Source organism: Ascaphus truei, chromosome 2 (genome assembly GCF_040206685.1).
Source record: "Ascaphus truei isolate aAscTru1 chromosome 2, aAscTru1.hap1, whole genome shotgun sequence".
NCBI classification, from domain to species: Eukaryota; Metazoa; Chordata; class Amphibia; order Anura; family Ascaphidae; genus Ascaphus; species Ascaphus truei.
In genome coordinates, this window is record NC_134484.1 from 128,583,468 (window position 1) to 128,601,672 (window position 18,205).

The window sequence follows — 18,205 nt, forward strand, 5'->3', positions numbered from 1 at the left end:
CCAACAAACACATACAGTACAGTAATGTGCAAACTAACTATTATCCAGATATGGATAATAGCTAATTTGCCCATTATTAAAACAAACATTAGCCACTCAGCAATAATAATGTAAATAAAATACTTTCCACTTACCCCTGCTATTATGAAGGGCGTCCTCTTCACCATACTGCAGGGCCATGTCCTCCTTTACCAGAAATACATGAAATAAAACAATCTAATGGCCACTAACCCCTTAATCACCTTAGTGGTTAATAACCGCTACAGTAATTAAGGGGTTAACCCTCATCCCACGCTCGCCACCCTGGAGGCCTAAGCCCCCACTCCAGACCCACTATACCCACCCTGTACCCATTGATTGGGATAGTGGTACATCATACCCATATAATATGGCATGATAAGCAGTCAATGGATAACCCTAAAACAAAGACATGAATGTCCAAAGTACACATTAATAAACATATACAACAATCTGCTAAACACCACCATTCAGTAAATAAAAACAGTAGCCAACAAATGAAATAAATTCAACCACTAGCCAACCAATTAAATAAAACCACTAAACAACAAACAATGAATTAATTTTAATCAGGACCCAACAAAGCAATTAATTTAAAAAGCCACTATCCAACACATCAATTCAAAGTAGAAGCCAACAAAACAAATCATTAATTTAAAATGCTAACCATTCGAAACAATTAATATAAACAAGCCTTTCTAATTACAAAGATTTTAATACAAAAAATCAAGGCAAATAGAAAAAATAACAATTAAAAACTCACAATGTAGCCTGGGAGGACTCGCCCCTGTTCACAGCCAAACTGCAGTCTGGCTTCTGCAAGCATCTGAACTTCCTCCGAGCTGCTGTAACTGCGACCAGATTGTCGACTGCGGCCAGACACTGGCTTCGCTCCTGCAAGGACTCTCTTGGGAAGGTGAAAACATAACCATCGGAGGCTCCTGCATGTTAGAGGCGGGACTAGTGGAATCCACCTTCACGAGTATTTCTGGATAGATTATGAGGCACCCGCTATCTAGTGCTCCACGGAACCGAAAAATAGGAGGAGCTCCTTCTTCCATTAGGTCATTTCCACTAGTAACTAGCACTGCGCACCATATCTTTTCTGGATCCGTTCGTCAGCCTAGGATATGTGCTGCCTGTAGGCCCTGAAACTGCCCCAGTACTAAACAGATGTCGTAAGAGGAGGTGTGGGCGGGGACTTGCCCAATGGCAAGCACCTGATGGGGTGTATGTAGATTTTCAATGCCCATTCATAGACCTCCCACCGGGACGGTAATGATATGATCAGCGACATCATTTTGAGCACCCCAGGTCTGAATCTCAGCAGCGCATCCAAATGTAACCCCCTTTCCCTATGCCTATGGGAAACTGTGGGTGATTACACATGCTGCTAATACCTGTATGCTCACAGGAGGCCTAAGCCTGCACTTCTCTGAGCATGGGGTGAGCTCTCTCTCGGTGCAGCGCCTCCACCTATGAGGATTCCAGAATAAGCGTAATTAACTCCTCGTAGGAAACAATATGACAATAATAATACAATCAATGTATATATAACACACTTTACTAACACAGTAATAACACAATAATACAAATACACACATTTCATAACAATAATAAAGACATCACACAATGCTAGTTCCCCCAAACTACTGAGGGTGCCCTGGGCACCTGAAACCCTAATGTCTGCAGAACAATTCCCACCCCAAAGTGTGTGAAGGTAGTGCTACCCTCCCTGAGGTGTGGTGGTGCACTGTGGGTACCTTCCTGGCTACAACCAGGGAATTAGGGGAATCCTCTGTTAGCAGAGCCGCATCTGTGGTCCCACGATGTGGGGTCTGCAAAATCCCCCCCCCCCGCCTTACAATTGGTGGTCACGTGTGGTCTCGTCCGAAGGGCCGCAGCATGGGTGTCCATTCAACGGCACGGTGACGCGGATTGTGGGCCCATAAGGGAAGAGTCCCCATCTAGGGCCTTCCCTACAATACTGTGCTCAAACAGTGATCAGGGCCTAACTGGGGCGTTGGGGCCAAGTTCTGGCCTAGTCCAGGGGCTTACTAGCTCCCTGGACACATCCATTCTCTTTGCTGCCTCAGTGATGACTAACTGTAACCTCTAGAGTTCCGCAGAGCAGTTCTCTCTTCAAAAACCTCCGCTCGCGCCCTTTGCCGCACAGCCTTCTGGGACTTGTAGTCGTCTTTTTTCAGCAATGCCTAAGATGGCCAACTGTGCATGCACACCGAAACAAAATGGCCTCCACCACTCCTGCTCGATCGCGTGGAGCAGCGGAACCATTCCCCACACCGGAAGCAGGTTGGGGGGACTGTAGGGGGCCTCCGCTACATCTATCTCCCTCTTATTTCTCTAGTTTGCATGTATCATTAACCTCACCATCAATCTTCCCTGAAGTCTTTGTTGACATAAACTTAAATGTGGATTTTGCTCAAGATCACCACCTGTTTTTTTTCTGCCTGACATGCAGCTAAGCTTATTTTTTATTCAATTCTTTTGTCTGTTAATTTTATTTAACTCTTCCACTAATGTTCCTCAGCCTCGGCAGGGATTTGAAGTACATCAATCTGTTTTCACCACCTTTGCTGCATGTTCTCTGGCAGTGAACAGCATGACTTAAAGCATTTATTTGTTTGTATAATTTTATTTATATAGTGCCAACAATCTACACAGTGCTTAACAAAGTGTATTTGCTGTGCAATAGTTTGACGAATCACACTTTTAACATGGCCTTCATCTTCCCTCTCATAATATTGATATATGTAAATATTTGACTAAACATGAATATTAACAATATTATATTTATTAAATTAATAATATAAATATTTGTCACGCATAATCATTTCAGATACAGAAAGACAGACGAAGAACATAGAGGTAAAATAAATTGTAAACCCTATAATTTAGATCATCAAATTATAAAAGATTTCACTGCAAAAAAAAAGATATCAAAATTGTGTCCTGCATTCAATGATATAAACGGCATAGACTTGCAGCTAGGTTGGAAATGTAATATCAATTTTAAAAGATGACCAGCAGGAGGAGAGAGAGCTTGTATAATCCAAAACACTTTACAGTAAACATCTCTTGCTTAACAAATATGTTTGTATGATAATACTGAAAGAAAAATAAATATTTAAAGACTATTTTTGAAAATATGTCCAACCAACTTTATTTCCAAATATAGGACAGTTTTCTCCCTCCTTGCAACGATTTATATGAGCACCCTTGCCCATTTTGTATCTAATCCCAGGGGACCTGATAAATGTATTACTCTTGAAGTCCAAGATAAGCTTGATTTGCAATATCCCTCCTGAGCATCCTTATAGATTTGAATAGCATATATTTATTTTAAGCACCATACTTGTTCCAATCAAGGCACAATGAATGACTGAGAGGTTGACACTGGCCATATTCTTTAAACCAAAATCGTTATATATTTTCAAACAGTAATTTATCTTGGATAATCAAACATTAAGAAATTCCCAGTTCAAATAAGGCATCAACACAGCCAGGTAGAGGAATGGATATAGAAGAAAAAAATGGGCACTGCTGATGCTAGAGAATGAGGCTGGTCGTGGGTAAAATTAAATGACTTTATTTAGGCATGATGGCCAAAAATTAAAAAAGCACAAAATATCCCCTGACGCGTTTCCCGCCTCTCAGGGCGCTTTCTTTGAGAAAGAAGTGTGTCTAACGGCCTCTTCTGCCCTTCATTTGGTACGTGGGGCATAGAAGTTTCACTTCAAAATGTAGTGATGATTTTGTGTAGCATGGCAAATCTAAGTCACATACTGTACTGTAGTATCATAGTGGAGTTCTTTTTGTTTTCACTAATATAGTTGCATACAGAAACATAAGGCCCAGGTGCACTAAACTCAGTTAAACCAGAGCAAATAACGTTGCATACCTACATTACTAATGGACATTTAACGCAAATCCACTGTGCTAATTATATGCAAAAACAACAAAAGCATAGGGTTAACGTTAGGTTAATTTTGCCCTACCATGCATTAGCTTAAAATAACCTGATGTTAATTCATGTTTTGCATAAAGATGGTGCTAGCTCCTTTCAGAGTCTGAAATACAGATATAGTAAGACTTACTGTTTTCGCTGCTTATGCACTTACTGTACCCCCAGTCACCATTTATATCAGAACAAAGAACTTCACAGAATTATTTATCACTGATTATGCTTTTTTTTTGGATTGAAGGAGCTTTATTTATTTCGTATTCTCTGGAATCTCTGAAGGACTGATATTGAACTTGTGTCTTCTCTCCAATTCCACCTTGGAGAGTCAGACCATTTTGCATACAGTAGCAACAAGAATGTTCTCCATCATGAAAAGGCTAATCATCAACCCTATTTTCCAAAATGTTCTGAGCTAATACTTAAGAAAGTTCTCTCCAATAGGCACGCATAGACAATGCCATTTAGTACATTTTGCATTTTGGCAAAGGTTCCTGGTTATCCAAAGCAGACCTAGTAGATGTCTTTAAACTTCTCCCTACCCACCCCTCGATATGGCATCTGCACAGTATCAAAAGGCTAATCACCTACTATTTTGCAATTCGCTTAACCTTTGGTTCCAAAAGCAATAACTAAGATGTTTGCCATTTTCATACTATGCTACTCAACACATCTTCCTTCCTGTCATAATTCCTCAGTTGGATCTGGACTTTATCATTATAGATACTACAGACACTTTTCCAGTTAGTTTACAAAAAATATTCAAGCAATTCCATGACCTTCCCATTCCTTTTTCTATAGACCATCGACCTAGTTACTTTTATTTAAATCCCTCTCCCTCTCAAGCCTTCTGCGACATGCCTGAAAAGTATTCTCGCTCCAAGCACACAAATACTTTCTAAATGGTCTTGATCTGAGTAATCAGAAAACGTACTCACATTTCCACACATAGCCCGGGGGGAGGCTAATTCTTTAGACATAAATCCCCAGAAGTTTACTCAACAGGGAGTGGGGGGAGTTTCCTCTACCATGCATTGAAGTATTTATTGACTCTTTGTAAGTCCAGAGGTCTAACCCCTTTTTGACCTTCTTTTCAGGCCTTACTCAACACTTGCCAAAGTAGGAAACTCTGAGCGTGGGACCTGTGCTGAGGGAAGCACCATCTGCACCATCGGGATACCAGAAGTGATGTGATCAGAGGGGTCAGAGTCCCGCAGTGCAGTGAGAACACGACTCACCATACACATGGGAGATACGGCGGCTTTTCCATTTGTGTATACACTGTTTTTATATATCAACCCTGATGTAAGCCTTCAATTCAAGTGGGTTTTATTCTAGTAAAATCTTTTTATAAGGATCATCTGCACTATTGCAGTCTTTCTTTTTCTCCTTCAGCCTTAATGGAGCGAGTGGAGTCCTGCCCACGTTTGCCACAGTTTGGATATGCCTTATTTTGTTCTCCATTTGTGAGTATAACCTTCAAAGATTCCAGACTCCAGAAATACATTGAATCCATCAATATTGCCCTATATTATCTCTTTCTTCTCTCCTATGGTGTCAAATCCCCTGCTCCCCTGTTTTTCTGGATATCGCTGTGGAGGATATTGTGACATATCCTGTTCCGGGCTTTATGAGTGGAGGAGTATATATTTTTTCCCAATTGTTCACATCAGTTGTTGTATTATATTGTTCAGTTATTTTTTTTGCACCAGTATATTATCACTGATTATTTCATATCACTAGTATTATTATAGTCAATATTGATTTGACTATTCTGAATCTGTTTTTCACCTTTATAATATTATATTTAAGTATAGGTCTAATTAATATTGTAATCCAGTGTTGAGTGCCATGCTCTACTACAGGCCTGCACAACTCCAGTCTCGAGGGCCTCAAACAGGCCAGGTTTTCAGGATATCCCTATTTCAGCACAGGTGGCTCAATTAGTGGCTCAGTCATACTGAGCCACTAATTGAGCCAGCTGTGCTTTAGTAGGGATATCCTGAAAACCTTGCCTGTTTGCGGCCCTCGAGATCTGGAGTTGTGCAGGCCTGCTCTACTCTTTTGTTAACTCGTCCATACTGGCAGGTCAAAGGTCTAGTTCCATGGAATCATTCCTCCTGAGTCACATAATTTGTCCAAATCGCATAATTTCTCCCAAGCCTCTTTATTGTTACGCCTTTGCTGCCCGCAGACCAGACCCATCCCCTGTGCTGAAGGGGGAAGTAGGTTACACGCACCCGCAGCAAAGGGAGTGTGTCCGGAGTGTGGTGTTTAGCGTTGCCAGGCCAGATGTATGTAAGGTAGTCAATACTTGCCGGTACCGGGTGTAGAAGTAGAATAGTAGTTGCCTTGCCGAGGTCAGGGAGCGAAGAGATGAGGGTCGAAGTCCAAGCCGTGATCGTGGGGTGCCAGAGAATACGTACTCTGTGGAGAGCCAAGGTCGGGAGACGAAGGGGGTAGTCATACGAGCCGTGTCAGAACCTGTAGAATCACCAAGAGAACACAAAGTAACTTCCATACAGAGACTATGTCGAGCGATGAGTGAGAGCTCAGAGAGGCATGATAAGGCTGGGCTGGCCAATGAGTGATGGAGGCGGATCAGGAGAACTGGAGGGAGCCTTCCAGGATTGGTGCGTCTGATACAGCCCAGGTGAGCACTGGAAGCACTCTGAGTGAGTCCGCGCGGTGTATGGGGGCGGGGCCTTACTGCAGGGGTAGACACTGAAGAACGGGTGCTGGGTGCATGCTCTGTAAGTAGCGTGTGAACGCATCCAGCGTCGGAGGAGGAGGCACGTGTGCACGCATGACGGAGGGACCGTGCCTCCCACTGAGGAGGGAGAGCGGGAGCCCCGCTGAGGGGAGCAACCCTGCAGTGACGGAGGACCAGATGGCCCGCGAATGTGGATGCAGGTAGGCGGGAGTTACGCTGCACGCCCTGAGTCTCCTTGAGGGTTGCCTGTGTGTTGCGTAGACGGCGCTGAGAAGTTGGATTCCTAACATTTAGTACTTTATCAACTATAAGCACACACAACATTTTAAGGCTGTAAGCCTGCGATTGTGGGGGCCGCTTTATCCCCCTCTTGCTTTAAATAAACCTCCAGATTCACTTATCACTCCTCCCTTGACGCTGCAGCATCCTCCTTTTTCTCCTCAATTTCAATAATCTCTCATACTAGGGTGTGCCCATATTTCAGATCTCACCCATACATATCCCCTACCAAAAGTTTCATCCCATCACGAGTCGATTGTTCTGCCCGAGTCCCATCATTCTTCTGCATCATCTCATTCCAATCAAGTCTCAACATTCTTCAAGTTATTCTTCTTCTCCTGCGTCGCTCTTTAACTGTCTTTTTATATTGCTAACACCTTACAGGTATATTTATATTGCAATGTGTGTAATATAATGCAACAGATGTGTCATAGCGCTGGTCAAAATTCTAATAGTGTCCACTACTCTGGTGTGAGTTGTAACACAGCTCTATTCAAATGAATGGTAATGTGTACAACATTTCCTTAATGCATGCAGTATTTACCACTTTTTGTGAGCTCCTAATGGTACAGTCAGTAAGTAAGTAGTAAACTATAATGTAGTGGTTTTCACAAAGTAAGTAATCTTCTTGTGAAAAATATAACTCCAGTAAGAACAATATTAGTATTATAGTACTGCATTTACTGTGTGTGTGTGTGTGTGTGTGTGTGTGTGTGTGTGTGTGTGTGTGTGTGTGTGTGTGTGTGTGTGTGTGTGTGTGTGTGTGTGTGTGTGTGTGTGTGTGTGTGTGTGTGTGTGTGTGTGTGTGTATGATATATGTAGGACAATGTATTAGTCCTTTCTACAAAGCTTGACCTTAAATACATTTCCCTTTGTATTCAAATGTGGAAATACACAAGTGTTTCAAAATGTAGCGCACTTCCCCCCTCCCCCCCCCCAGTGGGAGATGTGTACCTATGATGTGTGTAGTGTGCAATACCTATGGCTCACAGGAGGCCTGAACCTCCGCTACTGGGAGCCTAGGGTGTATCCTGGTACAATGTTCGGTAGCGCCTCCACCTGTGCAGGATTCTATGGTGTAGAATAACCCTGTTAAAGGCTTATATATATCCCTGTTTCCCCCTAAACAAGAAGGCTGCAGGTACTGCAATTACCTGTGTACGCAGCACTTATAATTGGCTGAGGTTAGTCAGCCTTTCTATAATAGGGCCGAGTGCTCACACGGCAGTGAGCGGCAATTTGCTACCGGCGCTGTAATGTGTGTGTGTGTGTGTGTGTGTGTGTGTGTGTGTGTGTGTGTGTGTGTGTGTGTGTGTGTGTGTGTGTGTGTGTGTGTGTGTGTGTGTGTGTGTGTGTGTGTGTGTGTGTGTGTGTGTGTGTGTGTGTGTGTAATAAATAAAAAAAACTTTTTTAATTATCGTGCAACTTTTTATTTTACAAATATTATTTAACTCACACAGTCTCTACACACACATACACACACATATACACACATATACACACTGTACCTTCACTCACAGCATACACACAAAAGGCGTGTGTCACGCACAAGCCTTAGGCCTAGGGCATGGTGCCTCGGGCCGCGCTGATCAGCGCTCCTGCTCTGCCTCATCTGCTCAAAATGGAGCTTTTTTCAGTCCTGGCAGGCGAGGCAGTGAGCGCGCTCTGGAGGCGGGGCGGAGGTGGAGCGGAGGCGTGTCAGGAGGCGGAGCGGGAGGCGGGGCTACTCCCTCGCTGCCATTGGATGTGAGCGATCACGTGACCGCTCCTCCGCTTCCCCGAGCGGCAAATTTCAAACTTCCCTGTCTGCTCAAATTTTCTCAGCCTCCGCACGCATCAGCACGCATGCGGAAGCGTCTGCTAAAGCCGCGCTGATGACAGATGCAGGTGGTTAGTGCATCTGCTCAGCGCGGCTCAGCCCGCCTCAGCGAGGCTGAACCTACTATGTCCCAAGCCTTACTTGTCAGGGCAGCTGCTGCTTCTGCTGCTGCTGCTGCTGCTGCTGCTGCAGGTAGCAATGTGGCTGCTTTCATATGACAGCCATAATTTCTGCTCTCTGGCTTACTTATTTTCTGAATATTCACTCCTTTTTTTATGGGAATTTCCTCTTTCTCTGCACAGCATGTCTCCACCTTGCTCCACCTTTCTCCCATCACCTGTTCTGCAACCAAGATTGCCGTGGTAACCACCATAAACATTATACTTTGGAGTACTGAGATCACCGGCTGGAAACGACGCAAAGCCGACCACGTGGGAACCTTCACTATATTTGCTTTGTCTTTTCTATGTGGGATGGCTATATCTATATAACTATATATCTCTATCTGCCATAATTAGAAAACATTGGCCGGTTCTATCCCTTGATCCTCATCTTTGCGACATTGTATCTCAAGATCAAAAATAGTCTTTTCAAAATCACAAATTATAGGTAACCGTGTATAACACAGCTTGTTTCAAAGTAATAAAAGCACAAAACGGATGGGATTTTTTCCACAATTAAAAGGTTCCCATAAATGTGGACATTGTGCCATATGTCCTTATGTACAGAAAACATTAACATTTGAAAATAAGGACAAGATACGTAAATACACCATCAAATCCTTTATCACATGTCAAACGAGTTATGTGGTTTATTTGCTTAATTGTGGATGAAACAAGCAATACGTGGGATTAACCACCAGGTTACTTAAAATACGTGTTTTAGAACATTCGTCATCATGACATAAACCATCCAGTGTCAAAACACTTTTCAGAATGTTCTCTAGGCTCTCTCCAATCACTTAAATGTATACCATTGGAACACATCCCCGTTCCTTTAAAGGGGAACAGAATGAGATTGCTGCGTCAAAGAGAAGCGTTCTGGATATTTACATTGGGAACGCTTCAACCCCATGGTCTCAACACCGATTGGGATCTGTGCTTTTTTCTTTGATGTAGCAATCTCTTCACCCAAGTTCAGTTATTCGGGTATTATACTTTAGTTATTGGGCCTTATTTTTGGTCCGTACATTATGTGTATCATTATCCATTACAATAATTTACAGGGTCTCTATACTACTATTGTATGTTTGAATCTTAACTATCTAGATCATACATTGTTATGAATAGTTTGGATCCTCCGCTTCCCCGAGCGGCAAATTTCAAACTTCCCTGTCTGCTCAAATTTTCTCAGCCTCCGCACGCATCAGCACGCATGCGGAAGCGTCTGCTAAAGCCGCGCTGATGACAGATGCAGGGGGTTAGTGCATCTGCTCAGCGCGGCTCAGCCCGCCTCAGCGAGGCTGAACCTACTATGTCCCAAGCCTTACTTGTCAGGGCAGCTGCTGCTTCTGCTGCTGCTGCTGCTGCTGCTGCTGCTGCTGCAGGTAGCAATGTGGCTGCTTTCATATGACAGCCATAATTTCTGCTCTCTGGCTTACTTATTTTCTGAATATTCACTCCTTTTTTTATGGGAATTTCCTCTTTCTCTGCACAGCATGTCTCCACCTTGCTCCACCTTTCTCCCATCACCTGTTCTGCAACCAAGATTGCCGTGGTAACCACCATAAACATTATACTTTGGAGTACTGAGATCACCGGCTGGAAACGACGCAAAGCCGACCACGTGGGAACCTTCACTATATTTGCTTTGTCTTTTCTATGTGGGATGGCTATATCTATATAACTATATATCTCTATCTGCCATAATTAGAAAACATTGGCCGGTTCTATCCCTTGATCCTCATCTTTGCGACATTGTATCTCAAGATCAAAAATAGTCTTTTCAAAATCACAAATTATAGGTAACCGTGTATAACACAGCTTGTTTCAAAGTAATAAAAGCACAAAACGGATGGGATTTTTTCCACAATTAAAAGGTTCCCATAAATGTGGACATTGTGCCATATGTCCTTATGTACAGAAAACATTAACATTTGAAAATAAGGACAAGATACGTAAATACACCATCAAATCCTTTATCACATGTCAAACGAGTTATGTGGTTTATTTGCTTAATTGTGGATGAAACAAGCAATACGTGGGATTAACCACCAGGTTACTTAAAATACGTGTTTTAGAACATTCGTCATCATGACATAAACCATCCAGTGTCAAAACACTTTTCAGAATGTTCTCTAGGCTCTCTCCAATCACTTAAATGTATACCATTGGAACACATCCCCGTTCCTTTAAAGGGGAACAGAATGAGATTGCTGCGTCAAAGAGAAGCGTTCTGGATATTTACATTGGGAACGCTTCAACCCCATGGTCTCAACACCGATTGGGATCTGTGCTTTTTTCTTTGATGTAGCAATCTCTTCACCCAAGTTCAGTTATTCGGGTATTATACTTTAGTTATTGGGCCTTATTTTTGGTCCGTACATTATGTGTATCATTATCCATTACAATAATTTACAGGGTCTCTATACTACTATTGTATGTTTGAATCTTAACTATCTAGATCATACATTGTTATGAATAGTTTGGATTATTATTTGTTGTGTTTGTTCTTTGTTGCTATCAGGCAGCTGGACCCTAATGTTTATTCAGACTGTACTTAGAATCATTTAACTATGTTTACAACTTATATCTCTATTGATTTATGCCTTTCGAAAAATGGTATATTGTGTATCATTATGTTTTGCATGTTGCTAATAGTATCTAGTTCCTCATGCTCTTTCTCTATATATATAGATGGGTTGGCATAACCAATACTCTAGCAGTGCAAGCACATAATTACATACTGGTGCAGAACATTCGATCAATTCATTTACAGCCATACATATTTATCCATTGATTGAGTATCCACCGCACCCCCACTCCCACGCTCCACCGCACCCCCACTCCCACCAGCCACCGCACCCCCACTCCCACCAGCCACCGCACCCCCACTCCCACCAGCCACCACACCACTACCACCAACCACCACACCACTCCCACCAGCCACCACACCACTCCCACGTCCACTCCCACGTCCACTCCCACGTCCACTCATCCTCTCTATTTGACTCACTCACAAGAAACAAATATAAAGAAAAATGACACACTAACAAAGTTCAATCACACTAACAATACAAAAAAGTAGATAAGCAAAATATAATAACACAAGACAACTCACTCAATATTCGCCAACAAATCACCAACTCTCTCCAACTCTCTCCAACTACTACCACCAACTCGACTCTATCTCTCCTCACAACAACACCCACACTAAATGAACAAAATGGACGCTTTATATAGGGTATCCCTCCCAAATAGTTGGCCACAAGTGTGATTACTATTGTTTTCAGGTGATTGCCTAAATTGACGACGTCAGCATTTCAGAATTTAACCAGTACACTGCCATGTCCCAACCCAAAAATAATGACACACACTGTAATTGACAAGAAAATTATATTACATGGATTCACTCCTTCCATGGTCTCTCCCACATATACCCCAGAAAAATAAGGGGACATACATGAACCTCAGGGGACCATCATTGCCTTAGCGTGTAAATGTGAACACATATAAAAATTAATGATTACGTTTGCTTTAATAGTACTGTCAATTAGCATGGGGTCCTCGGAACTGAACAGCATTGGTTTCAGGTCCGGGGACCCCCTTCTGCAGGAGTTACAGGCCCCTTTATGGGGTGCCGGTATCCCCTGCTGAATGTACATTTCCCGGTCACGTGACGCGGAAGCTTTAAAATTACAGTGGATACCGGCACCCCATAACGAGGCTTGTAACTCCAGAAGTAGGGGGTCCTCGGACCTGAAACCAATGCGGTTCAGCTCGGGAGACCCCCTGCTCATGTATACTATAATTAAAATGTATTTATTTAGTGTACGATCGTCTGTAACAGTCTTGCATGGAGATACAGAATCTCCATGCAAATGTTACAGGCGGCTTTTTTTTCTATCAGCTAGCGAACGGAGAGGTTCAGAACGCTAGCAGGGGGAAAAAAAGCAAACCGTACACTGTGGCTGTTTTGAGCTATTTTGAGCAGGTACGTTAAAAAATGGCCTCAAGGCCTTAGTGCATCGCTTCCCCGGCTTCACTTTTTAACGAACCTGCTTTTTGGCCAAACCAGAACGCAAAGCCATTGAGCTTAGTATATAGCCCCCTAAGTATCTACTGGTACTTCCCTATTCCCTGTACATATCTCCCAAGAAAGCACCAACAATTGTGCAATGATCTATGTACGTATTCACCCAAGGGGTTAACTAGCTCAGTCCAGAGGAAACACCAAAGCAATGAGCAATGGTAATTGGATGTAACCCCCAGGGGATAAGCAGGGACAGTCCAGGGGGAATCGTGGGCACACAACAAAATCCAGCAACAGTCCACAGGCTACAGTTCAAAAATCAAAGGATATGCCTAAATGTGAATGGTATACTAACTAAACTGATAGGCTAACCAGATCTGGTGTGCTACCAGTACAAAACAGAGCACTAGCATCAAGTGGCTTAAAGGAAAAGTTTATGCTATACAGACCAGTTCCGTAGCTGCAGTGAGCTAGTACTTGTTCCTGCTCACACGGTGCTGGGACAAGTACTAGCTTTTCATTAAAACATATTTTGCTTACCATGCCCCTTACCGTCTTTTGTGTGCTTTGAACATTTATATTTGTATATTCTAGTGGGGAGGAATTAGGGTCCTCCTTGTTCCACATTGCACCTACTATCCTATACGCTTTTTTGAGTGCTGTCTATTTTTTTTTGTTCATAGAAAATAAACAAATCTCTAGTCTAGACTAAGAGGATCATTTGTATTACAATCTAGTGATTATCTTATCTTATATACATATTTTCCAAACTTTAACATGTCAACTAAACCAGCACAGAAACGTAATAAAAGATTGCACAATTTGTAGTAGTGTCAAACAATATTCAAAAATGTTTCATACTAATATTTTGTTTGCTTGTTTCTCTACTTTAGCATCATCATTGAAATACAAAACTTACTTTTTTCCTCTCTTCTCTCTTCTTATGGGGTACAAGTTTGTTGATGTCAATATCTGTGTCCTTAAGCCATAAATTCTGCAGATTCATCTGTCAGATAAGTCTTGATTACTGATGATCCAAGACATATTTTAAAAGAGAATGTAAAAAAGAGCATCTTGGAGGAAACACTTGTCGGCTCTCATTGAAACCAGTGGTAAAGGGGATACAAATTAAAAGGACATAGTATCTACTATCTTTTTGGCACACTGGAAGCTTGTAAAGTGTGGACATTCGTTTCTACATTATTTGTGAAGATCTATGAGGTCTGTGGCAGGAGTTGTTCCAGATGAGTATCATCTCTTTGGAGATAGACTAACTCTACATGCTTTTTAGCAAGCTACACTTGTGAGTGTGCTTTTTTATAATTATTATCGTTGAGAATAAATTTTATACTGAATTATGCTATGTGGCACGCGCCTCTCTTTTCCTTTTTCTGATAACCTTGTTTGGGGTTTCTGAGAGAGGGAGAGATGGAGGGACATTGTACTGCATCAGAATTTTACAGACCTGTCTTACAGTATAACATACAGTTTCACAGAAGGCAAACTTTGCTGGACTCCTTCTCACAAACTTATGTGTGGCTTAGGGAGACAGAGGAGGGTTTTTCATGTTTTTATTTTTTTCTATCACTCTGTAGATTTTCTATAAAAGTTGGCAGGTATGTTGTACAACAGTGATTTTCAACCGGGGTTCCGCGAGCACCCTTCAGGGGTTCCACGGCTGCATAGGGGGGAGAGCTGGGATGACTCACTGTTGTCCCAGGCCTGGCGGCGCAGCGGCACCCCAACATAGCAGTGACCCACGGCTCCTGAGTCCAGCAGTAGCCGCCGCCCGGTCACTGCTATAATTCCTCACCCTGCCTGCTCTTGTCGGCAAACTTCCAGCTGACAAGACAAATGATCGGGTGGCATGTTCATGTGTAAGTGGGAGTGCGTGTAAGTGTGTAAGTGGGAGAGTGTGTATGTGTGTGCGTGCAAGGCAGAGGGTGTGAGGGGGTGAGGAAGTGTAAGGGGAGAGTGTGATGGGGGAGAGAGTTGGGGGAGAGATGGGGTCGAGAGAGACAGGGCGATGGGAGAGAGAGACAAGGGCGATGGGGGGAAGGGGAACGATGCAAGTGGAGGGGAAGGCTACAGGGGGGAGAGAGATGAGGGCGATGGGGGACAGAGATGAGCGCGACGTGGGGGAGAGAGATGAGGGCGACGGGGAGGAGAGACACAAGGGCAATGGGGGGGAACGAGATGAGGGCGACAGGGGGGAGAGAGACGAGAGCAACAGGGGGGAGAGAGATGAGGGCGATGGGGGGAGAGACAGGGGTGAGGGTTGGGGTTTCCCAGAATTTCAAAATCGAATTCTGGTGTTCCCTAACTAAAAAAAAGATTGAAAACCACTGTAGTACAGTATATACTATCTGTAAACTGACAGTTTCTTTTACACCAAATTCAAACCCCAATAAAGTACAATGTTTAGCATACTGCAAAAATGTATCCTAGGCGAGGGCGAGTGTGTGATAATTGAAAACAAAAACAACTGTTGTACTAAACATATCTCAACATCAAAATGCTAAACCTTACTTGATGCTATTGTCTATTAATGTAAAAAATACAAATTTCTTAAATAAAACATCTAAATACATACATACATGCTGTATGTCACTTGTTGTCAGTGTCAAAAAGGTAAAAACCTTGGTTATTAATACAGTAGTAACAAAAATTGAAGCACAAGGGTTTTTCATTTGTGATGAAGGAAAAATTTAATTAAATTATTGGTGTTTATCCCATATGGCAGCATCAAAATTCTATGCTCCTTGAGAAAGCGCCAGTGACGGCGTGAAATGCGTGGGAGGAGATGCTTGTTCTACATATGGATGTAACACATTTTTATGGAGCCCAATAAAGATGCTTTTATTTTAACCATTTTTGGCTGGAGAGTTCCGCGTTTGTCCACGGTTTTGGATGTCACACCGATCCCTTTTTTCTTCATTGCTACCTTCAGGATTGGATAAAGATGCCGACAGAGACGCAGGATCTACATTGCTCCAGTGTGGCCAAGAGGACAAGGGGCATGGCGACTGATTGTGAGTAAATGTGCTACTCCACGCCTCACCTGCCTTCCGTTTTTGGGGTTAATACGCTTACTTTCAGCAGCTTACTTACTTCAGAGACATTCTTAGTCTCCCCCTAAGGGGGTTCCCCATACACCTCTCTAATTAGTGCCTATTTCTCTCCTATCGTGGCATAGCTTATTACCTTATATCATTCGTGCAGCGCTGTTCCTGGAGCTGACAGCCGGTTTGTTTTTCTTATCAAAATTCGAAACCGTGTCGTAATTATTTATTAAGATGCAATGTAGGTTGTGATAACATTACAGTCCTTCCAAAAATAGAGCTTTATTATTTAGCATAGGAGATAGAAAACCACTGCTCAACCTTAATATTCAACATACATAAGTGTTGCATATTCTAAGTGGTGCACGGGAAATAGAAACACTCTATATATAGGATGGTCCAAGAACAACCACAGAAAAGAAATCCCATAGATTTGCACTCAACTTAAAATTATATCTGAGTAGATAGAAACAAATTTCCAAACCATATAGGATACCAGAAGGTTTTTAAAATACAAAACAAAAAATCTTTTATTAAATACTAATTAACTCTTCTAATGAAAATACATAAAACATATATTTATAAATTTAACTTATATATAAAATCACCTAAAAGGTGCTCTAATGAAGGTGACAAAGGAGTATGCCAGCGTGCAATATGGTATGGTAGATAGCGCATATGGGTGCCTAAAATAGGTACACTCTCTGATATGAATAGATGTTATAATCATACAATAATAAAGCTCAATAGTATGCGTCTATTTGTATCACCAACAGCTGATGGTTTGAATGTCCGCGCGGGCAGGCTGTAATATGCCTCCCGTGCTGAGTCTTGACAAACAAGGTAAACCGGCTTTAATAAGCCCAAAATACCCATAGAGCGTCACCACATGCTATGCAATAATGATCCCATGTTATGTGCTCCTGGCAATAGAATCTAATCAAATCATTGCCTAAATTGTGCACAGTTAGTGTGGTGCGCATTGAAACCCAATCGTGTTGTACAACCAGTCAGCTGCAGGGTCACTGGCATTCACTCGCGCTCCGTCTCAAACTCCAGAACAGCAACCGGCTGACGTCATTAGTTAGCGCGTCGCCTAGACCCTGTAACTAATGACGTCAGCCGGTTGCTGTTCTGGAGTTTGAGACGGAGCGCGAGTGAATGCCAGTGACCCTGCAGCTGACTGGTTGTATAACACGATTGGGTTTCAATGCGCACCACACTAACTGTGCACAATTTAGGCAATGATTTGATTAGATTCTATTGCGAGGAGCACATAACATGGGATCATTATAGCATAGCATGTGGTGACGCTCTATGGGTATTTTGGGCTTATTAAAGCCGGTTTACCTTGTTTGTCAAGAGGCATATTACAGCCTGCCCGCGCGGACATTCAAACCATCAGCTGTTGGTGATACAAATAGACGCATACTATTGAGCTTTATTATTGTATGATTATAACATCTATTCATATCAGAGAGTGTACCTATTTTAGGCACCCATATGCGCTATCTACCATACCATATTGCACGCTGGCATACTCCGTTGTCACCTTCATTAGAGCACCTTTTAGGTGATTTTATATATAAGTTAAATTTATAAATATATGTTTTATTTATTTTCATTAGAAGAGTTAATTAGTATTTAATAAAAGATTTTTTGTTTTGTATTTTAAAAACCTTCTGGTATCCTATATGGTTTGGAAATTTGTTTCTATCTACTCAGATATAATTTTAAGTTGAGTGCAAATCTATGGGATTTCTTTTCTGTGGTTGTTCTTGGACCATCCTATATATAGAAATTTATTATTTAGACTACAGTGGCAATCAACCTTTTTTTGGGTAAGGAACCCTATAATTATATTGTGAAATTCTACGGAACCCCAGCCCTCTCTAATAGCGCGTTTGAGATCAGATGCATTGTATTTGATACAATTTTCAAATGACTGGATGTTTGATACACCAAAACAAAAAATAAAAGGTAGTGATACTTTTGCTCCTTAGTTCCTGGGAAGACCTGTATTTTATCCGATGAATCCAAAGCTATTAATGGATAAGGGCACACGGATTCTTAATCATAAAGCATTTATTGTGCCATAGAGTACACAACATTTCGGCCTGCTAGCCTTTCTCAAGTAAAGT

General features: G+C 42.2%; 1 long non-coding RNA gene across 1 annotated transcript; it reads left to right on the forward strand.

Moving 5' to 3' along the window:
- The first annotated feature begins 5,103 nt into the window (after positions 1 to 5,103).
- On the forward strand, positions 5,104 to 16,038 carry LOC142488577 (uncharacterized). The gene is made up of 3 exons (XR_012799509.1): positions 5,104 to 5,305; positions 5,396 to 5,466; positions 15,953 to 16,038. It is a non-coding gene; the product is annotated as an uncharacterized LOC142488577 (long non-coding RNA).
- The last annotated feature ends 2,167 nt before the right edge of the window (positions 16,039 to 18,205 follow it).